Source organism: Hydra viridissima, unplaced genomic scaffold (genome assembly GCF_058129835.1).
Source record: "Hydra viridissima isolate aposymbiotic clone 2 unplaced genomic scaffold, HvirCarnegie_v1 scaffold_9, whole genome shotgun sequence".
Taxonomy (NCBI): Eukaryota; Metazoa; Cnidaria; class Hydrozoa; order Anthoathecata; family Hydridae; genus Hydra; species Hydra viridissima.
Window position 1 is genome coordinate 2,365,818 of NW_028324308.1, and position 17,992 is coordinate 2,383,809.

Genomic DNA, 17,992 nt, shown 5'->3' on the forward strand with positions numbered 1-17,992 from the left:
ATATCAAGTGCATCATCATTTAAGCTTGTCCTAAGCTTAGTAACAAACAAACCGCTTGCTGAAAATGAACGTTCTGCCTCTAACCTGGGTGACACATATACTTTTTAAAACATTAAATGACATATCTAAATTTTTTGTACGATATTTTCTACATTAAAATACAGACATTTCATCAGATAAAGTGTCATCACCAATTGTTAAGTCACCTGGATTTGGCTCCAAATCTTATCAAATCTTATATAGGACATAACAAACGGCCAAACGTATGCCATGTGCTGAGCATAATTGGTGAATTTTAAAAATGGATTTGCCAAATTTTACCATCACAGAAGCTCCGTCAGTGGTTGCAGCCACAACCTCTGAATTAAGATTAATTCCAAACTCATCAAGCTTTTTCTTCATTACAGCTACTGCTATTTTGGCTGGCATGGATCCAATGATTCTCACAAAGCAAAGATTCCAATGACGATCCTCAACATGAACATTAATATTCATGTAACGTCGATTTCGCATAGAAGTGTATTCATCTAGAGTTTTGTTTAAAAAAAATGGTTCAAATTTCTTAGATCCTGAAATTGTTTCTTGAAGAGAGTTTTGACTTCTACCCAATGGATCCATTCGGAACTCCGTCTCGTCGGATTTTTCTCGGTTTTTCGGAGTTTCGGAGTTTGAGAGATATCGAGAAACCTCGACGGAACTTCGACGAGGTTTTTAGAAAATATCAATTTTTACTCGTAAAATAATTAAAGTCTTATTTTATTTCTACGCTGCTTTTACAATAGTTCATGTTGTTTTCAAAATATAAGTGTTCTCTTTGTTCAATATCAACACTAATTTACACCGCGAAGTAATCAGTAATGCACAGTGGGACAGGTGGTGATGGTGGAAAAAACCTCAAAAAAAAGCTTGTTCTATTCAAAACCATATAATAAAACATACTTGAAAGCAAAAGGAGAAACATTTGGACTAACAGGTGACGAATGTTGTAACAATTGAGGTAGAAGATACTACAATTTAAATGTTCATCACGACCGAACATATTGTTTAGAAATGATGAAGTTGCCATCTTCTAGTTCTGCCAAAACATTTAACATTTTGATAATGCAAAAATTAAAAGAATTCGGTATAGATGATGAAGATGTTGCAGGTTAAACTACGGATGGCTGTAGCTGGATGGTGAAATTGAGTACCATATTTATATTTCCACATCAAATCTGCCAGAGTCATTCAATTCATTTAAGTGTTTGTGATTTAATATACGCTAAAAAAGATTGTCACGAAATTCTGAACAAAGAAACTGAATCGGATATTGAAACAGAAACGGAAACTGATGGAGAGACTGAAGGAGAGTTTCTGTTTGACTTTTCGGAGAATGAGATTGAGTATGAATAAAGTATCGAAAAAAGTCTACAGAAACTTCGAATACTAATTAAGTTTTTAAAATATTCATCGATATGAATTTCTTAAAAGAGTAATACACAAAATTTACGGATCTTCACATGACAAAGAACTGTTGCTCAACAACCGCACTAGATGGAACAGTGTTTTTCAGATGATCAAAAGATTTTTGGATTGCTTAGAAGCTGTTAAAAAAAAAACACTCGAAGAACTAAACTGCTTAAACATGTTAGATGAAATTGACTTGGATTTCTTAAAATCGCTGTCTGACTTATGGGAAGTCATTGCTGACGCTGTAGTTCGCTTGGAAAAACCAAGTACAACAATTTTGGAGTGTGACATCATTATGGAAACGTTAGTAAGGAAATTGAAGGTTGTAGAAATTGACATCAGTTCTAATTTTGCAGAGGCGTTAATCTCCAGATACGAAAATCGTAAAAACATTATATGGTATCATTGAGTCGTTATTTGCACAATCCCAATTTTTTTAAAAATAAAAACCGCACATTTTTTTACGCTTCCATAAAGATATTCAAGTTTATGCTGCAAAATTATTTGATCAACTATTTGCAACAAAAGAAAATAGTCTCCAAACAAAATCAGATGATCGCGCTAAAAGCAAGCTAGAAGAACCATCACAATCGACATCTTTTTTGGTCGAAATTCAAGAAGTTTTATATCAAAATCAATCAACAGCTAAAAAGCCAAAAAAAAGTCAAGACCTTCACCGATCAGTTAAAAGAATACGAAGTAACTGCTGTGAAATCAGAAGCAGTTTTGAAATTTGAACTATCCATCCATGTTTTCATCTTTTTAAAATATCATTTTAAAAGATCTTCAGAATAAATACTTTTTAATATTTTTTTTTTAGTTTTTACTATAGGTACCGCAAGAAGTCTTTATTACAGAGCACCGCGGAAGGGCATTTAACTGAAAGTTCACGCCTTCTTCCTAACCGATGCCGGTTAGAAAGCCATTTATTATATAAAACTTGTTCGTTAAAAGATTGTGATAAGAAAAATATTTAAGTACTAAGAAATATAAAAATATAAATTTTTTAAAAATTTATTATGAATTATAAATCAAAGTATATAAAATTAAAAAAAGTAAATATAAGAACAATGTAATTTAATTATCAACTAGATAGTTTAATTTTTTAATTTGTAACAAGGTTTTATCAAAACTCCGATTTTTTCTCGACTCCGACGGAGTTTTTTCTCGATTTTTCTCGACTCTGTTTTTTCTCGATTTTGGATCCTCTGCTTCTACCCCTTGCTTCATTGCAATGGCTCGAATTAGATTTGCATCAGCTGGAACCTTGTATACCTGAACTACAAAAGCATCTCTTAATCGCTGACATTTTGAATTCGAACTGGAATTTCATCAAAAGCCACTAGCTCTAACAAAACCACTGAAAGGGAATCATTTTCTGCTTAGAACAAGTGGTCAATTTTAGGGAGTTTTTTTGTATTTTCCGCAGAGATCTTAATCTCAGACAAGTCAATGCTATGCCTTGACTTCAAATGAGCTCTCATTGCACTTGTAGATACTCCTTTACATTTCATCTCTTTGTCATATTTCTTGCACTTAGCGAGCTCCAATATTTTGCAGTGCAAAAAGTGGTTCCAAACGGGCGAATCTTTATTTTCTTCCTTGAAGGACATTTTTAAACGACTTCGAGATGGAAAAATGTTTTTGAGTTCAGCTCATAGTTTAAGTTCATTCTGCAGCACCGGAAATATGACGTTAAAAGAAACTAAAGGGTTGCCAAAATCCAGTTGAAACTTGTAATTGATTGTTTACTTTAATAAAGATACGAGAGAAACATATTCAAAGTTTTCGTTATATTGATTAAAAAAGCCGCCGACAAAAAAACCGATTATGATTTTTTCCTAAACTAAAAAAAACCGGTTTAAAAGCGGTTTTAGAAAACCGGTTACATGCCCAACTAATTCCAATACTTTGGGAGTAGATTCTTTATAATTGTAAAGGGATTGGAATCAAATAGACCAATTTAATATCAGTTTCGATTGGTATTATATTTTAAGAATTCATTTTCTTTCGGAAAGTAGTATCTGGTAGTTGGCTTTTTATCAACAGCGGTTATTAAATAGATTTTCTATAAAATAATATACGTCTTGGGGCTTTGCTATTGTAAAATACCAAGGATTTCTAAAACATAATTTCGCAAGTTACCAAACTTTATATAAATATCGGGTTAATTGTTTTGGGCTTAATATTCGCTGTGATATCAACAGTAGGTGTAAATTGGGAAACTTTAACAATAAATGATGAAACCGCACACTTCGGAATATGGAGATCATGTTCAGTTTATTACTTCTGTAATGATAGACTCGAATCAGGTATGGTTTTTTCTTGTTAATGCGCCGTATAATAAAACTTACTGAAATGTTAATACAGTTTTATTACAGATGAATTGAAGGTGACGAGGGCTTTTATGGTATTGGGATGCCTGGGCTACTGGTTCTCGGTCTTTTACGTTGGTATTCTATTCTTCAAAAAAGACTTATCAATAATACCATTTATTGTTGGTCACTTTGCAACAGGTAAGCGCTGTTCAAATCATAAACTACTCAAAGCTGCTGTGTTAAGTAAAGCTTTTTTTTTTCGCTATCAACATTTCATCTTTTTCTACATTTAAAAAATACTTGTCTTCATTGAAAATTTTAAATTCCCAAAAATATGGATTTTTCACGACGTTTTTTCGAAAGTAAAAGTTTTTGTTGCTTATCTTAATTGCAGGATTATTTTTGACAATTGGGTTAATCGTGTACTCAGTAAACAAAACCGTCAACCCAATAATAAAATCATCTTCAACTAAATACGGCTGGTCTTATATCATTGGTTGGTGCTCCGCAGTTGATGCTTTTATAGCTGGAGGCGTTTGTTTGCTTGATCGTTTTATTTAACCACAGCTTAACTTATCATAAACATTTATTTGTTTTTGTTTTAAAAAGGAATTCATTTTATTTTTAATGGAAAGAAAATGCGCTTCTTTTTTGTATCGAAGATGACTTGGTAAAGAGCTGGTGAAAATGGTTCCTCTTTGTTCAAATAAAACGCTTTTGAGCCCATAATATTGAATATTAGGAGATGTTTACCAAGGATTTCTTGTAATAAATCCAAAAAAGGTTCTTAAACAATGTGCTAGTTTATTTATTACAAGCTTTATTAACAACTAACTTTTGTAACAAACTCATTAACTAGCAACATTATCTCGTAAATCTGAAATTCATATAGTTTAAGCAAAAATCGTACAATGTTACGCTACGTAACGAGAGTGACTAAAGCTGAAAAGTAATTCAGATATGCAGCAACATATTGTATGCGCAATCTGAAAGCCGAGATAACGGGATTCACAAAATATTCGACGGGTTTACTCCGTTGTTTCACTGTTTTATTTACGCCCATAGCTTTAATCCCCATTATTTAGTTTAGATTTAGAAACTTTCTTGTATATTTTATGTAACAGTCTATTCAAGTGAGTCCTAGATGTTTTTAATTTGATGTCTTTAAACTTCAATTAATCAATTTGTTATATTATTACAATAATCAGCTTTTAGAAAAAGTTGTTTTGCTAAAAATTCCTCAATTTATAAAATTCATCTGCTTATCAAATCATTATAGTTACAAGTTGGTTTCTATTCATCACCGGACTTTGTTTTCGTTTTCCCCCATTTGTTTCCTATTTACTTTACTGCTCATTGAAAAAAGGTAAAATTTATTCTTTTAAATAGTCTAAATAGCCTTAAGAAGATTTCAAAATGCTTATACAGCCGAAAACGAGAATATGAAAACTTAGTGATAAAAAGGTACTTCTCATTTTAAAAAGTTTCCCATTAGAATTTTTTTTTGTATGACTTTGATGTGTTTAAATATTCAGTGTGATATTCCCTAGTTATCTTACCATATCCAGTTGGCATGCATTGTTCGCACAATGTCCGAAAGACGTCCGTAAGGCGTCCATAAGTCCCTTTGACGTCCGTAAGACGTCTGTAAAACGTCGTGCGGATGATGAATGCCCACTGGGTAACTGTTGTTGCAAAACTATTTTTTAAATGTAATTCTAAATGTGATTATAGCTGATTAATAATACAATTTGCTGATTAATATTACAATTTGCTGATTAATATTACAATTTGCTGATTAATATTACAATTTGCTGATTAATATTACAATTTGCTGATTAATATTACAATTTGCTGATTAATATTACAATTTGCTGATTAATATTACATTTTGATTAATATTACATTTTTATATGTTGCTGAAGCAGACTACATCAAGAACCATAAAATATTTGATATCCTACTTACTTTGTTCCTAAAACAGGTCGAGGAGCATCAGCTTTTGTCTTTAAATATGACTTTAGCGACAAGCAAACGGCTATGATGTTAATTAAAAATCAACTTTCTCGAAGAAAAACAATACTATTTGCAACAAAACATGACAAATGTAGCAAACTTTTTCCGTTATTCTTTCAGACCAATAGACTTTGATTATTGAATTGTGCGTTATTCTTTTAGAAAAATGCTTTTGATTGTTTTAAAATAATTTTTAAAAAAATCCTTAACATAAAAAATTATGAAAAAGTATTTTTTTAAATCATAGTTCTATTTAAGGTTTCTTACTATATCATTTTCAAATATAAATTTATTATTATAATTATTACATATAATTATAGATAATCTTCCTATGTACTTGTTAATAAGAGATATATAACAGTCAAATGAGATAATTAAAGGTAAATGTTCCAAATTACATCATGACAAAAATAGGCCTCACAATAGGGTTGTTAACCGCAATATTTCGTGCAATTCCGGAAAAATAAAATTCTTACGGAAGGATATTGAGAATCAGGAATTTTTTTTTTTCGTACCGAATTTTACGAAACAAAAAAAACCGTTGATGTTCATTTCGCAAATGCTACTTACGAAATGTCGCCTTTCGCAAGTTGAATTGCGAAATAAAACTATTTTGCTACATACGAAAGTAGCGCTTACGGAAGTCGCACTTGCGGAACGAGCTCTTTCGCTAAACGACGTTTTGAAGTCTATAACAAAATTTTGTCGGCCAAACGGATATAATTGTAAAAAATAAAATTTTTATATACCAAAAGGTTTATAATCAAATTTTATCTTCAGTATTGCAACATATGAACATTTTAAGGTTTTATTTTTTGAAATAATGATAAAAAACCAAATTTCTTTCGAAACGAAACTCTTTCGCACCGCAACTCGCGAAACGGTTCTTAACAGAAAAACACTTACGAAACGCGGCTAATTTTAAATATTTAATTACGTTTTATGAATCAAATACGTATAATTAACTAGGTAACTAAAATACTAATTATTATAATATATTTAATATATTTAATAATAGAATATAAGGGGGCCTAACGCAGCTAAAATTTAAAAATTTTAGCTACGTTAGGCCCCCTTATATTCTGTTTCAGCACCGCCATACCCCGTCCTAACGTTCTTAATCCTTCTAGGTCACTGTATGTATATATATATGTATATATATATATATATATATATATATATATATATATATATATATATATATATATATATATATATATATATATATATATATATAATATATATATATATATATGTATATATATTTATATACATATATACATATATATATATATCTGTGTGTATATATATATATATATATACATATATACACACATATATATATACACATATGTATATATATATACACATATATATACACACATATGTATATATATATATATACACATATATATACACATATGTATATATATATATATATATATATATATATATATATACATATACAGATATATATGTAAAAACTATTGAAGAATCATTTAACAACATTACTTAAATAATAAATAATAATATTTTTGTGTATAACAGTTTAATGAATTCTTTCGAGTCTATTCCGTAAGTGCACATTCCGAAACGCTCCTTCCGTAAGGAACTGTTTCGCAAGTATTCTTTCGAAATGATTTGTTTCGCAAGTTTCTTTTCGTAAAGAGTTATTGCGGAATAATTATTATTTATTTTTTTCGTATAACGCATTACGGAAGGTGAATTTGCCCAAGAACAACTTTCGCAATAGCAACTTGAAATACGGAAGATAAAAATGCGAAATTTTCGCAAGTTTTTTTTTACGGCGAACAACCCTACCTCACAACACTAATTTTGCAATTTGTAAAAATACGGATGATAATTTGTACGAAAAGAACGACTGTTTAAAACATTAACATTTTATACTTTTACAGTTGAATTTTAGCTTTAGTTCTTAATAATAATAATAAAATAAACTATCGCAATGTGAAATTGAGTTCATTTGTACCTGAAACCCTGTTCAATAAGGCCAATAATTACGGAAAAGCATTTATTAATTTTTTTTTTTTTTCTTTTTTTTATGGGAGAATAAATTGAGTTACTGGATTATTTTTTAGTTTGGTCCTTCTAGATTTGCAATAATACTTCACATTTATCAAAATGAGCCTCTAATTAACAGCGCTACAGCTAATTACAACAAGATTTGCAAGTCCTATATATTAACTTGAACTGCTAACAAACACACGTCAAAAAAAAATCGCACGGTGCTAATCTCTGTCCTTGTAAAACAGTCGAATTCAAATAAAAGTTTTCAAAATTCTTTGTTTTTAATTAAACGGTAGCAGAAAGTTTATAACCCTGCGAATAGACATCTCATTTTCTGGTAATAGCGAAAGACGCACAAACGCGTTAGGACAAGAAAAAAGTAAAGATTTTTTTTGAAGATTTAATCGTATAATTTAAAAATTTTTTAGATTGCGTTTAATTTTGATTACTGGTACTAAAGCTTTTACTGAACTGCGCTGTTGATTAGATAACTAAACTGCGCCAGTGGCTGGATTGCACTAGTTACTAGATTGCACTGGGGGCTAATTTGCTTTTAATTCCAGTATGGACCTATAAGAGATGGACGTGCAACCTAATGTTTTATATCAAAGAGGCGGCAGAAATCAGCGAGCCAAGCGAGTTTCCGACAAACTCTAAATTTTCACGTAAACAAAAAAATCTATCAAAATGGCTGTCCACAGTTGTAAAACGGAAACTCTGATCACGTGGGGTTAGTTTAAACTTTTATAGCATTTGTTTAATAAGACTGTTCAGAATAAAATAACTACTTCACGCGTTGATTAATTAATAAACAAATTACACCAAGGTAAAGGAAATTAGTTGTCGGCACGAACAGATTTTCATCATTTTTCCAAGATAAACATTTGTAAATTTGGGTACTTTTTTCGTGTAAACAAAGTTCCGTCAATAATAAAATAGACCAGTAAGGATAATTTTAAAATAACTAAAAAAAGTAAAGCAAAATATAAAAAAGCTTAAATAAATTTTTTAATCAAGATCTGGTTTCATTCAACTCCTTGGTCCTTCATTCACCAAGCTTAATTTTGTGTCTTTTTTGAGTATTTTTTCCGATATGTCGCCATTTTTTGCCTCGACTACTCTATAAGCTCCATAATATATATTCCACTATGCATTATCTTTTAGTAGGTCTATTTTCTAATAAGCTTTTTTATAATTCATTTGATAATGCAAAACCTTCTAAAACGTTATTCAAATTTACAATTATCTTGCAAAATGCGGCCAGATATTTCATGTTTTCGTTTCTCATATATCATAAATTATTTCATTTGTCATAAAAGGCACAGAATAACCCATATGTTTTCGTCAAATAAAAATTAGTTTATATATAGCTGGTAAATCAAGTTATGTTAAAATTAAATAGTTATTCTTGCGGTTTGCCATAAATTGGCTTTGAGAAATTCTTTAATACTGTGACAAATTATTTTTTTTCTTTATTGTATTTACATTCATTTTATGTTTAAGTTATTTATCCATAACTGTATATATTTCTGTTGTTAAACATAAAAAATAGAAAATTCTATAATATTCATAAACTAGAAGTCTACAGCAATATAGTAGATGGAGTAGTTCCCTGGACATGAAACCAACATGCTCTAGGTAGCTACAAAACTAGTTGATATTTTGTATTACTTACTATATCTCTACCTATATATGTACTAAAGTAGTTAAGTAAATGATCTTGTAGAAATATGACATTAATCATTTCTTGCAATAATCTTTATTATATTGTTGTTTTTTATATTTACTGTTTCAACTTTCGAAACTAACATTGTTTAAGATAATATATATGATCTGGAACAACGACTAACTTTTGTTTAGATCTCAATTTCTATATTATCATCAGCGTTATTTCTAAAAGTATTAAGAATATCTCGCTATATAAAATTATATTTTAAAACCTGATTTTATTGGTGTTATCTTGAATAACTAAAAGGAAGTTGATATGACTGGTTAGACGAGACCAAAAACTTTCGACGGATCCGACAGACTTTAATATAACTTAATTTGTATTGTTTAAAACAAAAGATTTGAAAAAATGCGCAACGAGCATGGTTCGCAAAAAAAAGCAATAGGTTCACGTTGTTGCCAGGGTTGCCAGGTTTTTTTTCCGGCAATAAGCCAAAAATGAATAAAAAATAAACCAGAAATAAACCAGAACAAAAAAAAAAAAAAAAGAAGTAAAGTAGAACTATTTCATTCAAAAATTTATTTGGTTAAGTATTAATCTCTAAAACATTTAATAAAGTTCCGTCAATACTTGGAGGTCGTCTTCATTTTCGCATGCATCTGTTGCGTAAATTTCATTTCCGACCTTTGAAATCATTGATTCGGGAACGTTAAAGTCTTTACAACAAATCTTTCGGCTCATTAAATAAGATTTTATGCGAATAACTGCATCCAAGACTTGGTTTCACATTCTATTTCTCTGTTTGCTTTTCACATAGGTGACCTGTGAAAAGACTCTCTTAACAAAACAGTTAGAAACAGGAATACATAGACAAGCAAGGCAGTAGTCAGAAATGTCGCGAAAAGCGTGATGTCCAAAAATGTCGACATAGTCCCTTAAAGTTATCCAGAATTCAGCAGTATTTTTAGGAACTTCTTTTTCTTTAAAAATATCAGACTCAGTCCATTCAACGATACTGACTTTTCTGTATTGGTTTTCAATTTCTTGACTTTTTGTACCCATTAGGTGAGGAAAAGGTAACTTTGAAAATGGAACTTTTTCAACTTGGGAAAGAACTTTCATTGGAGACAGATTTGACAAGCCGTGAAAAATTGATCTGTTCTCTGGAAGTCTTTTTTCAAGCTCGGTTATCGCCATCTGAAGAAATCATGACAGCGAATTTTTACATTTTGACTGATTCTTCAGCATTCAGTTTTACATTTGAAGGTTGCCCTTGAATGTAAATTTCGCACTTTGAGGAAAATTTGGCTCCAAAATCAACACACTGAAGAGGAAGTACAAAGCCCTTAGTATCAAAAACACGCTGCTTTAAGCTTTTGAAGTGCATATTTAGCTCATTCATTAGATTTTCTGGACCAACATTTGACCCTTGAAAGAGAGAGTTTAGACGCTCAAACTCTTGAATGACTGGAGTGAGAAAAACAACATAGAGGTAAAGGGTGTTGTCTTGGAACATTTTGCTTATTGAAGAGATTTTGTAACGGACCTCAGAGTTTGCATTCATTTCAGCACAAATAAAGAATGCTTTTAGTTCTTGCCATTTCACAAGCAAGTTATAAAAACACTTTCCTCGAACCAACCAACGAGTTGCAGAAAACTTCTGAAAAGGGGACGGGGTTCCCACGCGTTCATTGTTTCGATTCATGAGTTCAAATAGCTTTTCATACTCGTTTCGACGAAGAATGCTCTTGTTAAAAAACCGGGGAGTCTCGCTCAGAAGAAAGCCGACTGGAGATGGAATTGCATTAAAAGCATATTGCACCACAAGATTTAGAGAGTGACAAATGCACCTCATCATAATACAGTTAGGCGATTTAGTTAGTACACGAGACCAGACTGAGTTATCTATGCCAATAACATTTGAAGCACCATCTGAACTGTATCCGATGCAGTTTTCAAGATTTAATCCAATAGAGTGGAGTTTGTAATTCAAAACATTAAAGAGATCTTCGCCAGTAGTTGAGATCACATTGGTTGATTCATTTGTTGAGATCATTCATTGGTTGATTCAGCTGTTGAGATCACATTGGTTGATTCATCAATGAGGATGGAAAACGGCTTTGATTTGATTTCTTTAGAAATTTCTTCTTCTAGAGTTGATGAGATAACATTCTGGATTACTTTAGTGCACTTAGTGCGGTGGAGTTTTAGATGTTCCAGGGGACTGCCTACACCAAACTTAGAAACAATTTCACAAAAATGGTCAGCAGTTGAAATTGCTGAGTGACAGCATATACACATAGCAAGCTGAATGTCTGCTTTTTTGTTTTCATCTGAAAGTTTTACTTGACCTGGAAAATTAATCTTCTTTTGAAACGGATTCAAGGTTTTTTCTCTTTTAATGTGTGAAGCTGCTTTTTGATGTTGCTCTAAGCTACCTTTGTGTGGACGTAGATTAGTGCGGCAGAGGCAACAAAAAGCTTGTTCAGATGCATCAGAGCTTTTTTTTACCTAGGCAAATTCTTTTTTCCATTCACTTCGATAACTACGAGAGTTTTCATATGATTTTTTGTTTGGCATTATCTATTTAAAGATGTTAATCTAAAACAAAGAGTCAAGCTACAGATTGTTAAACTTAATAACCAATAGGTATGATCAATTTTTAAATTAGATATTTTAAGAAGAAAGCAAAGATTAATTAGTTATTATTTAAATAGTAACAGTTACTAAATTTCAATATCCGAAGAAACATTCGTTTTACCTTTTTATGTAAAGTATTTCACTTTAAATTGTCTTTTTAAATGCCAGAATTTTTTAATATTTTCCGCAAATGCAATAAATTATTTGAAAAAAACTTTTTAAAGAAAAAAACCGAATTTTAAATGAATGGGCAGAATCCAAATAAATTGTTTGAACTTATTGAAACTGATGACTGAGAGTTAATTCATTCTTTGAATTTCTTTGAATTTCTTTAATAAGCCGTAATAAACAAATAAACATTTTTTTTACTCATTTTCGTTCTTTTTCTCTTTTCGTTTTTTCGTATTTTCATTCATTTTCGTTTATTTCGCTCTATTTCACTTTTTTATGAAACAAAAAAGCTTGATTAAATTGATTTAACAAAAAAACAAAACAGAATTAAACCAGATTTAATAAAATAATCCAAAAAGAAAAAAAACCAAACGCTTTTAAACAAAACCAGATTTAAACCAGATTTTTTAAAATAAACCAGAAAAAAAATTTCGAGCAAAACCTAAAAAAAACAAACCTGATTTGAGAAATCTGGCTTGAAAAAAAACCAAATGGCAACCCTGACAATAAGTTGCTGCATATCTGAATTACTTTTCAGCTTTAGTCACTCTCGTTACGCAGTGTAACATTGTACGATTCTTGCTTAAACAATATGAATTTTAGATTTATGGGATAATGTTGCTAGTTAATGAGTTTGTTACAAAAGTTAGTTGTAAATAAAGCTTGTAATAAATAAACTAGCACATTGTTTAAGAACCTATTTTGGATTCAATCCTTGGTGAACATCTCCTAATATTCAATATTATGGGCTCAAAAGCGTTTTATTTGAACAAAGAGGAACCATTTTCACCAGCTCTTTACCAAGTCATCTTCGATACAAAAAAGAAGCGCATTTTCTTTCCATTAAAAATAAAATGAATTCCTTTTTAAAACAAAAACAAATAAATGTTTATGATAAGTTAAGCTGTGGTTAAATAAAACGATCAAGCAAACAAACGCCTCCAGCTATAAAAGCATCAACTGCGGAGCACCAACCAATGATATAAGACCAGCCGTATTTAGTTGAAGATGATTTTATTATTGGGTTGACGGTTTTGTTTACTGAGTACACGATTAACCCAATTGTCAAAAATAATCCTGCAATTAAGGTAAGTAACAAAAAGTATATAAAAAAGATTTTCGAAAACAAACTTTTACTTTGGAAAAATTACTCAAAGCTTTTATCGGTATCCGATAAATCGGATAACGATGAAAGCTAAAAAAAAATTTATCGGACTCCGATTACCCGAACGGGTATTACCCGATAACGCCGATAAAATTGGGTAGTCAAAATTTTTCATACCCGATCCGACTTAATCATTCGGGTAATTTAAATTATCGGTCTCCGAAAGTTACCGTCAACGGAGGTGACTATAAAAAGCGGGGTTACTATAAACATCAGTACCAAGTTAACTAAAAGGTGAAACAGCACACACAATTAGATCTTAATTGCGTGTTATTTTGATCCAGTTGCGTTAAATATAATATTTAAAACCTTGTTTTAGGCTGAGCAAAATATTTTCCTTTTCTTTATCGCATATCAACAGTATGAGTTAAATTGTTCGGGCAGTTAGTTGAATTGTTAAGCTATATCTTAAGAAGCGCGCATCAAAACTCTATAAAAATTGCTACACATCAAGTTCAGGTACATATTGTTCTAGTGAATTCAACATTGAGGGTGTAACTTGCAGTGATATTTAAGTTATAAATATAATTTCAATTTCCATTTTTACTTCGTTCTTGTAGCATTGATTTAATTTCTAATTTTAATTTTACTTCTTTTGAATCAGTTCTGATGAAATTAATTTCAGTTCAGTTCTTATGATTTCAATCATTTTAATTCTTATTTCAGTTTCTAAATCAGTTCATATTTTACTTCTATCAAATCTTACAGCAATTAGTAGTCCTAACGGCACAATTTTTTGAAAAAATTAAAGTGTAGTCTTGAAGTGTATGAATTTGGGTAACTTGTACTAGTTGCATTCATTTAAAAAAAAAAAAAATCTTATGGCTCCTTCCTGGGCCTTAAAAAAAAAAAAAAAAAACTTACCCCACCCCGGGGTAAGTTGGCGCAAACTATAATAAAGATTACAAACGTATTAGTGAGTAAAAATTTATAAAAAATTTTTAATATTTCTATGAGCTAGAAGCAGTTAGTAGTTCGAATATGAAGCCAAAACAACACCCCACCTTTGTTCCTGGTAACAAAATCTCCTAAAAAATTTTTTTTGTAAAAAATAAATTAAGAAAATTTATTTTTGTAAAAATAAATTTTTTCAATATTGTTACAAATAATAATTTCAAAAAAAATTGATTTTATAAAGATATTTTTGTTTTCCAGCTTCCCCAGTGAAAATTTTGCCAATAAACCCCAAAAGCCTTTCAATAAACTGCCTAAAGATCCTGAAAAACAACAACTACTAAAAAAACCTGACTGATAATAGTAAATCAATTGTGACTGGAATATTTATAGTAGTTTTATTCATAGGACCCAAGATGAAATGGTCAATTAGGAAAGTTCCCTGAGATTTTTGATACTTTTTGATAAAAGACAGATAAACGCAATTCGTCAACTTACCCCTACTGACAACTAGCCCCGGTCTCCCCTATCGTTATTTCTAGAAATAATGTAATACATAAGTTTCAAGAAAAAAATTTAAAAAATTTTTTAACTTAGTAATAAACATCTGAATAACCATAGAAATAGTCATAAAATAGTCATTCAATGATTCAATTGAGTTATAATAAGATTTTTTTTCGAAATTGAAAGAAAATATCTGGTTGAATTATAGTTACAAGTTTTTGTTCAGTTTCATAAAAGTTCTCATCTCTAATGATTTTTTCATTCGATTGCGGCGACCAACAGTTAAAATTCCATAAAGTGAAAAAATCCTTTCTACAAACGCCTGTGATGCTGGGGCGGACAGTAAATCTTCAGCCAACATTGCAATCTTGCTATACTTGCTTTTGTTTTGTTTCCAAAAGAGCAGGCCGTTACTTGGCAGCGCTTCATCACCGCTTATGTTAACCAAATACCTTGACAGCTGACTTGCAACAGTGATATTGTCTTGGTTATAAATCTTTCCTTCTTTTGTAAAGATTTTATTTGACAAGAACTTAAAGCGCTTTATGGCAGCAAATTCACATTCAGATCCATTTGACTCAGCAGCAGCTTGTAATTCTTGTTCTACTCCACAAACTTTTATTATATACATCTTTGTTGCATGGAGCAAGGTGCCCGTTTCCGGTGTGAGGATAAAGACAGCAACGGTTGGATCTAACAAACATGCAGCAGACGGAAGAAAATTAAACGTATCTGAGTCCGGCTGCAGAGTTGATTGAAACCGTAGACGTAGATCTCCAAGAAGATTCGCTGTCAAAGACTTGTTGGTAGGATATTCTTGTAAATGGCATTACAAATTGAGTATAGATGGTAGAACCTGTGAAAGAGACTGGGCATCGGTCTAAAGTATATCTGTTTGTACTGCAAATGGTTCCAAAAGTGAAGAAATGTTTTGAAGACGAACCCATTCACTTGCTTTGAATGTGTCGATTCCTAAATTTAAGTAAACTATCTGTAATTAAAGTTTACTTATAACAATTGTAATAACTAATAATTGTCATTGATGTACGTCTCTTTTTTAACATTTTCGTTTTTTTAGTTTAAATAAGGTAAGACACAATTTTGTAGATTTAATAAAATTCCTAAAACAATTTATATACACTAATAACATAAATAATAAAATAATATGTACCAATTTCTGTAAGAACTTCATTCACCGATGTCTTTATTTTCAACAGCCGGTCAATCATCTGATATGTACTGTTCCATCTTGAGGTGCAGTCAGTTATCACAGACTTCCCACATTTGTCAATAAGTTTCTCAACTGCCACACTTGATTTCCTAATTCTTGATACAACTTGTCTCGTTTCTAAGATGGTTGCACTATAATGTTCATAAACTGGTTTTATGAAAAGCTGGAGTGTGTGAGCCATACAGGGGATTCAACGATATGGAATATGATCTGGTAGGAATAAATCAGTTTGTTCTGACTGAGACTGGATCTCTTCCTCATAAGTTTCATATTCAGACTCGTCAGATTCAAACTCATAAGATTTAGATTCGTCAGATTTCTTAGCTGCATGCACTTCCTGTAAGAGCCTGATGGCTTTAACCATATTAGACCCGTTGTTTGAAACAATCAACATAACTTGATTTTCTCTAATACCTCACTGGTCAAGACATTTCTTTAAACATTCGGCAAGCATCTCACCCGTGTGGGGATGTTGGAGTTCCATCAAATTTAGGAAAGCATGCCGTGTTTTATCAATGGTGGTGTCATAGAAACACGCAGATATTCCAAGGAACGATGCTGTGAGACCCTTCTTCGTCCAACCATCAAGACAAATTGTTACTTTGCGTGTACGATTTATCAAGTCTTTCAGTTGTGCAGATTGTAGAAGAAAACGCTTGTTTATCCGCTTGTTCAGTGTTGCAGACCCTGCAATGTAAAATTTAAATCAGTTAAAATTTAATGCACATCAGTTTGTGTAGTTAGTTACTATAGTGTTACATTAATCATACTATAATTACAGGTAAACATTTAAAAATTGTTTAGCATTGAATGAATCTAAAACAATAGTTGAAAAATTTAGTTGTGTTAATTATTACCTGGCAATTTAAATTTTGGGTCAAGCGTTTTTACCATCTTTCGAAACGACGGCTGATCTAGCAATACCATTGGATAGCTGGTATTAACAATCATTTCAATCACGCTTTCCTGACGAACTTGATATTCACTTGATTCCGCTGGCCACGCGGTGATTCGGTGTTCAAAGCTCTCTCTTATTGTCTGGGTTTTTGTCTTTCCACTATTTCGGGAAGATGTAGAATTGATTTCATCAATTTTACGTTTCAAAAACATTTTTTCTGCATTTCGTTTTTTCTTTTCATCCGTGTAACATTTGTGTGTCTCTTTATGTATTCTCTGAATGTGCGCTACTAAGTTACTGGAATTTTTTCCGGCAAGAAATGCGCCACACGCGCCCTCATTATTTATGTCCTGTACTAGACACTTGGATTTGTCAGTTTTTTCATCGTAAACGAAGAATTTCCATACAGTACTGTCACGCTTCCTACCAGCCAACAACCTTGATAAACTCATTATTCTGTTATTAATTTGCAACTCTTAAGAATCTTTAGATGTTTATTTTATTTTACAACAAAAGATTGAACGCATTGAATTTATACTTAACGTAATGACAAGCACGTTTTGTGGTCCATTGATACATTCTATAATCATTCCAAATATCATCGTTATGGTCAAACATGTGCGCCAATTTTAAAGCAAGTATGCAAAATTTGTAAATTAATTGTCAAAAAAAACTAATTAGTGTATCGAAATTTCTTTTAATATTCAATAATTTTCGTTCGGTAATAATTCCTAATTTTATTCCTATTTTCGTTTTTTGATGCTTATATTCAATTCTATTTCAGTTTTCGTTCTTCAGATATATCCTAATTTTAAATTTTTATTCACATTAACGAAATCAATTATTTTTACTTCTAATTTTACTTCACGTTAATGAAAATATCACTGGTAACTTGTCAGTAAATGATTATTTGCTCATTTTAAAATGACATTTTTTAATCAAGAATTAAAGTTTTTTTTTTATTAACTTAAGGAACTATGCCTCGAAATTACAAAAGAAAGGAATATAG

General features: G+C 31.0%; 1 pseudogene across 1 annotated transcript; it reads right to left on the minus strand.

Moving 5' to 3' along the window:
* Positions 1 to 15,038: 15,038 nt before the first annotated feature.
* On the minus strand, positions 15,039 to 17,774 carry LOC149883579 (E3 SUMO-protein ligase ZBED1-like; annotated as a pseudogene). Its single transcript, XR_016455786.1, has 3 exons — positions 16,943 to 17,774; positions 16,026 to 16,772; positions 15,039 to 15,826 (listed from the first exon to the last, which is right to left on the minus strand). The product of XR_016455786.1 is annotated as an E3 SUMO-protein ligase ZBED1-like (transcript).
* Positions 17,775 to 17,992: the final 218 nt, after the last annotated feature.